Below are 7,732 nucleotides of genomic sequence, written 5' to 3' on the forward strand. Positions count from 1 at the left end.
CATGAAATAATAAACTACCTTTTGGTATATTGTTATTTTATACTTAATATGGTCATTAAGGTGAAGAACCGGTTGTTAAATTATTTGAATTCCACCACTGAGAAAGACCACTTGGACTAAAGTGAGTAGGAAATGTTTCATGAGAGAAATGTGATAATCTGGGTGTTATAGGGTTGTTCAATTTGACATGAATAGGTATGAAGAAAAAGAAATTATTCAAAACAAAGATTATTAGAGTAAAAATCTTTCATAATGCAATGGTTTCTAGATCAATAAAAATTATTAAGCTTAGACCAAATCTCATATTCTCCTCTCCCTTCTCTGACTCTTTCTTTGCTCCAGTCTTGTCCGAGCCTGCAGCAGCAGCAGGAGGAGGAGCAGCCACAAAAGCAGATGGGTCAGCCAAAAGGGCTTTGACCTTTTCAGCAAGTGGTAAGGTATAATTAGTCTTCACAGACAAAGCCCAGACTCACTTGTACCCACTGATAATAGAATGGGGTACTGATCTGCAGACATAACATTGACAACATTGCAGATACCCATCATGAAGTGGGAATGCAGTTTCTTCTATAATGTCCAACATTTCTGGGTTGTAGATACTGCCATTGTCAAACACCTGCTGGATGATCAGCCCAAAGGAGAAGAAGGAGATGTTCAACATGTTCATCAGTGTGGCTTTGCTGGTTCCCACTTTGTCTCCAGTCTGAATTAGCTGCACTTCGCTCAGATTTCAGTGGTGCCCCTGGAGATTTTAGTGGTGATGCCAAATCCCTGTAAGAGGTCTTCTTGAAACTAGAAGGAATCAACATCCATGCTGCCTGTCACTGGCACAGGTAATAAGCAGAGACAAGGACTGAATCTTTATAGGTGCTTTATTTAGAGGGCCCAGAGATCTGAGAAGACAGCAGGTTATGTTCCCTAAAAACCATCTTAACATCTCATCTCAAGTCGGCCTTTTTATAAAGAGAAGTAAAGCATGGGTAGGGGGTTGGAATTAAAAAAGTTAACCTGTTAAACTCTAAGCCTATTAACTACAAATAAAGCTAAAATTTTAAACTTAACTCTGCTATAATTACCAGACTCCCAACCAGTGTTCTGGATTAACACAATGATTTCACACAGGCCAATAATACCAGAACAGGCAACAGCTGGCACCTTATTGGCCAGCAGCATATTTCTGATCTCAGTGAGGTCCTCTTTGGTGAACACAAAGCCCATATTCCCCCAGATATAAGGCAACATTTTCTCTAGAGCTGGGTTGTTTTCCACAACTTGGATGGTCTTGTGTATCACATTGTTCTTGCCCATCAGCACCACAGCCTTTCTACAGAGGGATGTGTGGACCTGCTGCATCTGCTTGGGGCCGCATTGTTTGCTCTCACAGTAAAGCATTTTGGGTAATCATCTAGAAGTTTGATGATGTTAAGAAAATAGTTGGACTTCCAGGTTGCCTGGTCTTCTTTTAAACATCATGGTGGTGCATCAGAGATTGCCACATAGGGTTTAAAGATGATGTCACTTTCTCAAGGACGTCTAGCTTTATAGTGAGCTACTTCAAAGAAAACAGAGTGTCCAAAATGCAAAAAAATAGGTTGATTTCCCTAAAGTCAACATTTTCCTCAAGGAGACCATTGAAAAATTATTTTCTGATGCCATTTGAATGTGATTTGAGGACATTCAGTAAAATAATGATGTAGTCCAGTATCTTGAAGCCTTTCAGAAATATGGGAATGATCAGAGTCCTTTAGCTTCCAACACAGGCTGAGTGAATCCGCAGAAAAGAGACAGATTCTTGTGCAGAGTGCTCACGGTTTTAACTGGTGTGGCAGTGGTCCTGCTCGTATCACTGGAGCAGCATGGAATCTGAGTATGACCTCCTGGTCCACAAGGCTGTGGCCAAATGGACAGCATTTGGCTGGAGCAGCTGGGCCTCTCTCTAAAGTAATTTTTATCTAAAAAAGTAAATGGAAGATTGCTTTTCACTTTGACAGAGGAAGAATTTTCAAGGACTCCACATACCATAAAAAACAGCAGCCACAGAAGAGCCATTATCCTAGAATTAGCATCAAAGCACCAGGCATGAAGGCCCCTCAAAGTCTCCAGGAATATAAGGCTGTGAACCAGGGCAGGTCCCTGTTCTTGTTGTAAGCCTTTAAGAGTTCCCCAAGACTCAATCTGTTGTATCTCTATCCGTTTGATTGCACAGTCACATTTCCACCCTTCATCCACACCGTTTGCCCTCTGCAGGAAGACAACTTCAGAGAGGACATCATCATTGAGCTTCTGGTTCTTAGAGAGCCCACATGGAAGCAGTGGAGAGAATTCCTTGTCAAATACTCCTCCTTCCAGTACCAGCTGATTGCTGAGTTTGCTTGGGACTGGCTGGAAGTCCATTCATTATTGGATACATGATTTTTCATTATCAATGCCATTTTACTCTTGGTTCTGGGATTATTTTCCTTTTGGAAAATCTGGTCAAGAAGTGAAATGAATACTGTATGTTAGAGAATGTGGAGCCATCTTTGGAAAGTATCAACACAGAAACATTTTGTGGCCATGTCTGGCCCCTCATTCCTCAGTTTGTATGCAACTATTTATTTTACTGGGCCCTGTACTTTAACCCAACTATTAACATTGGTCTTGTGGTCAAGGAAGTTTAACGACTGGGAGCACAAGTGTTGTGAGTAGCACTGCCCAGACCCTGAGGCATTCTTCCAATCTCCCTGACTTCTGAGTGTGATGTCTGTGTGAAAGGGGAGAGGAAATGGACTTCCTATTTTCTTTCTCTAGTAGACAAGGTGCTGCTTTCTCTGGCAAAGGCTACAACTGAGTCTTTTCTCTCTTTGCCTGTGGCATTGTGGCAGCATGAACTGACATCCCAGAGCTGGGCCAACACAACAGCAACACCTCCCACCTAGCCATCTCGCTCACACAGGGACTTGGATAACCCAGTCCACAATGGCTTGCAAGGACGCAGGGTCCTCAGAGGATGTGGTGTGGGAGAAATGAGAAGGCTCCCACACCATCAGCCCTACTTCCCTAACCTCAGCGACTGACAAAGGCTCCCAGGGCAAGTTGGAGTCCTGTGACAGTGCCTAAGAACAGGCTTGTTGGAGCTAAGCCTGTATTTTAAGTCAAATTTAGAAAAATGGGAGAAAATTTTTCATAAGCATAGATAAATGCACATAAAAAATACAGAGTAAAATCCAATTGACAACTCTGTCTTATTGAAAAGCTGCTAAGAGATTGAAGGATTAAACCTCTCTAAAGGATTTGGTTTGAGATTAATTTATTTATTTTTATTTATTTATTTATTTTTTACAGAGACAGAGAGAGAGTCAGAGAGAGGGATAGACAGGGACAGACAGACAGGAACGGAGAGAGATGAGAAACATCAATCATTAGTTTTTCATCGTGCAATGCAACACCTTAGTTGTTCATTGATTGCTCTCTCATACGTGCCTTGACCGCGGGCCTTCAGCAGACCGAGTAACCCCTTGCTGGAGCCAGCAACCTTGGGTTCAAGCTGGTGGGCTTTTTCCTCAAACCAGATGAGCCCACGCTCAAGCTGGCGACCTTGGGGTTTTCTGCATCCCAGTCCGACGCCCTATCCACTGTGCCACTGCCTGGTCAGGCTGGTTTGAGATCAGAATGATGGTTAGACTCATGCTGTTTCTGACTTCTAATCATTGAAAGTTTAGATCCCTTTCTCATAGTGGGGGAATTGAGTAGCATGTTAGGATATTAACGGGGAGTAATTCACTGAGCTGCCTCAGTGCTACTTAAAATTGTTTTATTTGGGCCCTGGCTGGTTGGCTCAGCGGTAGAGCATCGGCCTGGCGTGCGGGGACCCGGGTTTGATTCCCAGCCAGGGCACATAGGAAAAGCGCCCATTTGTTTCTCCACCCCCACCCCCTCCTTCCTCTCTATCTCTTCCCCTCCCACAGCCAAGGCTCCATTGGAGCAAGGATGGCCCAGGTGCTGGGGATGGCTCCTTGGCCTCTGCCCCAGGCGCTAGAGTGGCTCTGGTCGCGGCAGAGCGATGCCCAGAAGGGGCAGAGCATCGCCCCCTGGTGGGCAGAGCGTCGCCCCTGGTGGGCGTGCCGGGTGGATCCCGGTCGGGCTCATGCGGGAGTCTGTCTGACTGTCTCTCCCCGTTTCCAGCTTCAGAAAAAATACAAAAAAAAAAAATTGTTTTATTTGGGGGTTTGTTTTGTTTTGGTTTGGTTTTAGGAATTTAACTGTAAAATCCAGGATAGTCTTTTGTTCAATGAAACATTTTATACATTGGCCTCGCACTGTACAATCTTTATTATCTTGTTTTGATGTATAAAACAGTAAATGCTGTAATTATAAATATGTATAAGATGAACTATGCTTCTTTTTTCTTTCTAGTGTGAAAGCAGCACATGTGAAATGTGATTTATTTGAAGATGGGTCTTGCAGAGATAAACTTACATCCAAAGTGGGTTTTTTGTGATCCCATGAACCATTCATTAATCCTTTCTATCTTTGAAGATTTCTCTCAAACTTTGCATCTGAAAGTTTGAGGAAAGTACCTGAAATGAAAATAAAGATTTTTTTTTATAAAGACAGAAAAATAAATAAAAATAAAATTTAAGTTTTAAGGTTACAGGAATATTTATATATTATCAATTATCTTCAAACTATTGTGCAAAAGGTTCATCTGCATCCATAATATGTTAGAATCATGTTACTTGCTACTGTAAGAGAATGTGTTCAGGCCCAGCGCCCTGAATTCACTTCCATCGGGTCAGAGAACAACTAAGGATATGAAAATTGTGTTATTTTCTCTGTATTGAGGTCATAAAACTGCCCTGAGTCTCAGCACAGGTGGCCACTCTCTGCGTGAAATGCCCAAGAAGGTATGTCATCGATCTGCTGTGATCTCTGACAAACCAAGTATCTCATCAGTACATCTGCCTGAGAACTGATATAAGACAAAGACATCATAGGAGGCAGAGCATTCAAAGCAGCCTACATAACAAAGTTTACTCCTATTAAATTGCACTTAGTAGAAATGTTTACTCTTCTCTTTAAAATATGTTCTTGAATGCTTTTGAATTATTTGTTTGTTTGTTTTCTACAGGTTTTATCACCTACCAATAACTTAGTTTGGTAGGAAGATGTTCCTTCTTCAGTTCTGCTGAGTTATTTTACTTCAACAGATCTCGTGGTTACTGATATTGTTTCTTAAGAACCACAAATGAAAAAACCTGTCATTAGATTCTTAGTTTTAACCAATATTGAGTTCAATCTTTTATTTTATTTTTAATTTTTTTGACAGAAACAGAAAGAGAGTCAGAGAGAGGGACAGATAGGGACAGACAGAGAGGAAGGGAGAGAGTTGATAAGTGTCAATTCTTTGTTGCAGCATCTTAATTGTTCATTGATTGCTTTTTCATAGATTGCTTTCTCATATGTGCCTTGATCAGGGGATTACAGCAGAGTGAGTGATCCCTTGCTCAAGCCAGCAACCTGGAGCTTAGGCCAGCAACCTTGGGCTTCAAGCCAGCAACCTCTGGGTTCAAGCCAGTGACCATGGGGTCATGTCTATGATCCCATACTCAAGCCAGTAGCCCCATGTTGAGTTCAATCTTTTAATTTTTAACAAAAACCATCTCTACATGGACAAATTTTTGATGAATTTTTAAAAAAAATTTTGTGGGGAGGCAACCTGTTCAAATACAAATATGCTGTATTTATAATGTAATAGTCATATATGGAAATACACTGATTTCTAATTTAATAATGGAACAATGAAAAGAGAATATATTTTAGAAGTATCTTTGCATTAATCATTGTCTGTGGTCATTATTTTTTAATGGAAACTAGATACTGACTTCCTCATGATATATACTTTCTTCCCTGTATATTCCCCACATAGATTTATCTAAACTTTGGGAGGTACTATACAATACATCTCATTTGCATACTAGAGAACAGAAATATAAAGGAGTTATTTATTTTATCCTGGGGAATATGATGAATGAAACAATTAGAATCCTCTAGACTTGACATTAATAGGCTATTCATAAGAACTAAAATGAGTATATGCTACAGCTTACCAGTTACCAATAAAAATAAGCATTTTTTTAAATAGAGAAATTAAAGTAATTGCCTCAAAAGATTGTCACTTGACTTTCCAGAACAGTAGAATCCGGAAGCTAAAGTGTTAACATCTATAAGCTGTTCCAACAAGGGAATATATACTATTAAATACTGGGAGTTATTTAAAATGCCAGTGAGTATAATAGCAGTGCTCTGAAATAACCATTTCATCTGCCTACATTACTCTAAAATTAATGAATAATGAAGTGATGCCCTTCACATTCTCTTCCCTTTCCATTCCAAGATATATTGATTAGATGACATTTATTTAAGTTTGGGATAATGTATTAATTTCAAGATAATTATTCAATATACTTTTGTCACTGTTGATATGCTTCAATGTCATCCAGGGGCCGGGGGATGAATAAACTGTTATCTGACATTGCTGGACAGGGTGCTAGAAATAAATGCAATTTTTCTCCTTGAGATTCACTGACCTGGGTTTTTACTTGGGGAGGGACATAAAAGAGGAGAAAGCTGAAGGTGGAGAGGGTATGATGATATAACCTACAGGTCAAGAGGATAAAGATATTTTAAAAGATGGTACTTTGGGACAAAGTGCTTTTCCATTGTTGCTGGGGTCAGACTGATCCTCAGCAAAGCTGACAGAGCCCATCCTTAGTGGATGCCACTGCAGTATTAACATTCATTTGGAGCAGATGTGGCTAAAAGCATGAAACATTGAACAAACAGCTGCCACAGATCCAGTGCCATTGCATAAGCACTTACGTTCTATTAATGCAGTGGATTGCTGAGGCCAGTAGGGCAGACATTATTCCCCACAGTTCTTTAGCAGATGGGCCAAAGGATGGCTTCTCAGAGCAGAGTTGCCCCATTGAAACAATCCCTTTATCTTCTGTAAGGTTTTTAATACAAAACCATCTAACCATAAAAAGGATGCATCAAAGGTCAGATTGGGCTGTCAAGATATTTTGTAGGTATGCACTTCAACATGTGTTCATTTTTTCAAATTCTATTTTGATGTTGATAGTGTGCCAATCCTACAGTATTATTTCTTCGTCTTCTCTCACCTTGTGTTTGTGTGTGTCCTTACATGATAAATACAGGACTCTGATTCTATACATAGGATAAGTTGAGATCCTGATACTTCAAATTTGCATCTTTGCTTGCCTGATTCAGTGAGTTCAAGCATGGAGCTTCTTAAGTGTATGGCTATCAGTTTAAAACCCATGTAGCTTCTTTCCTGTGTTCATTGTGACAATTTAAAACTTAGGACTACAAAGCAAAAATGTCAAACATTATGAGTCATAGCTATAATTTGTTCATAATAAAAATCAACAGGTCTCCAGATTTTCTGTAATGCAGAGACTGCATGGGTGGTATTTGTGGTAAGTTTAAAGGAAAAAAAGCAAGCACTAATTCTAGAATTTTCTCTCTCAGGCTGATTTGTACTCTGTTGCCTTCCCATTTCCCCATGAAGACTAGATTCACTTGGGTAATTAATCTTTAATAAGCTGACACACTGACCTTCAACCAGTGGGTAATTGCTTCAAGTTGAGAAGAAGTGGTAGAGATGCTGTACAAAATTATATTTTTATGGATTTTCAAAGAATAATTTTCCCTAACTAAAACTAATTCA

General features: G+C 40.0%; 2 pseudogenes; one reads left to right on the plus strand and one right to left on the minus strand.

Moving 5' to 3' along the window:
• Nucleotides 1-247: 247 nt before the first annotated feature.
• On the minus strand, nucleotides 248-1,463 carry LOC136306621 (large ribosomal subunit protein uL10 pseudogene; annotated as a pseudogene).
• An 85-nt stretch (nucleotides 1,464-1,548) lies between these two features.
• On the plus strand, nucleotides 1,549-2,684 carry LOC136306622 (bifunctional apoptosis regulator pseudogene; annotated as a pseudogene).
• Nucleotides 2,685-7,732: the final 5,048 nt, after the last annotated feature.

The sequence above is a fragment of the Saccopteryx bilineata genome, chromosome 5, assembly GCF_036850765.1.
Source record: "Saccopteryx bilineata isolate mSacBil1 chromosome 5, mSacBil1_pri_phased_curated, whole genome shotgun sequence".
NCBI classification, from domain to species: Eukaryota; Metazoa; Chordata; class Mammalia; order Chiroptera; family Emballonuridae; genus Saccopteryx; species Saccopteryx bilineata.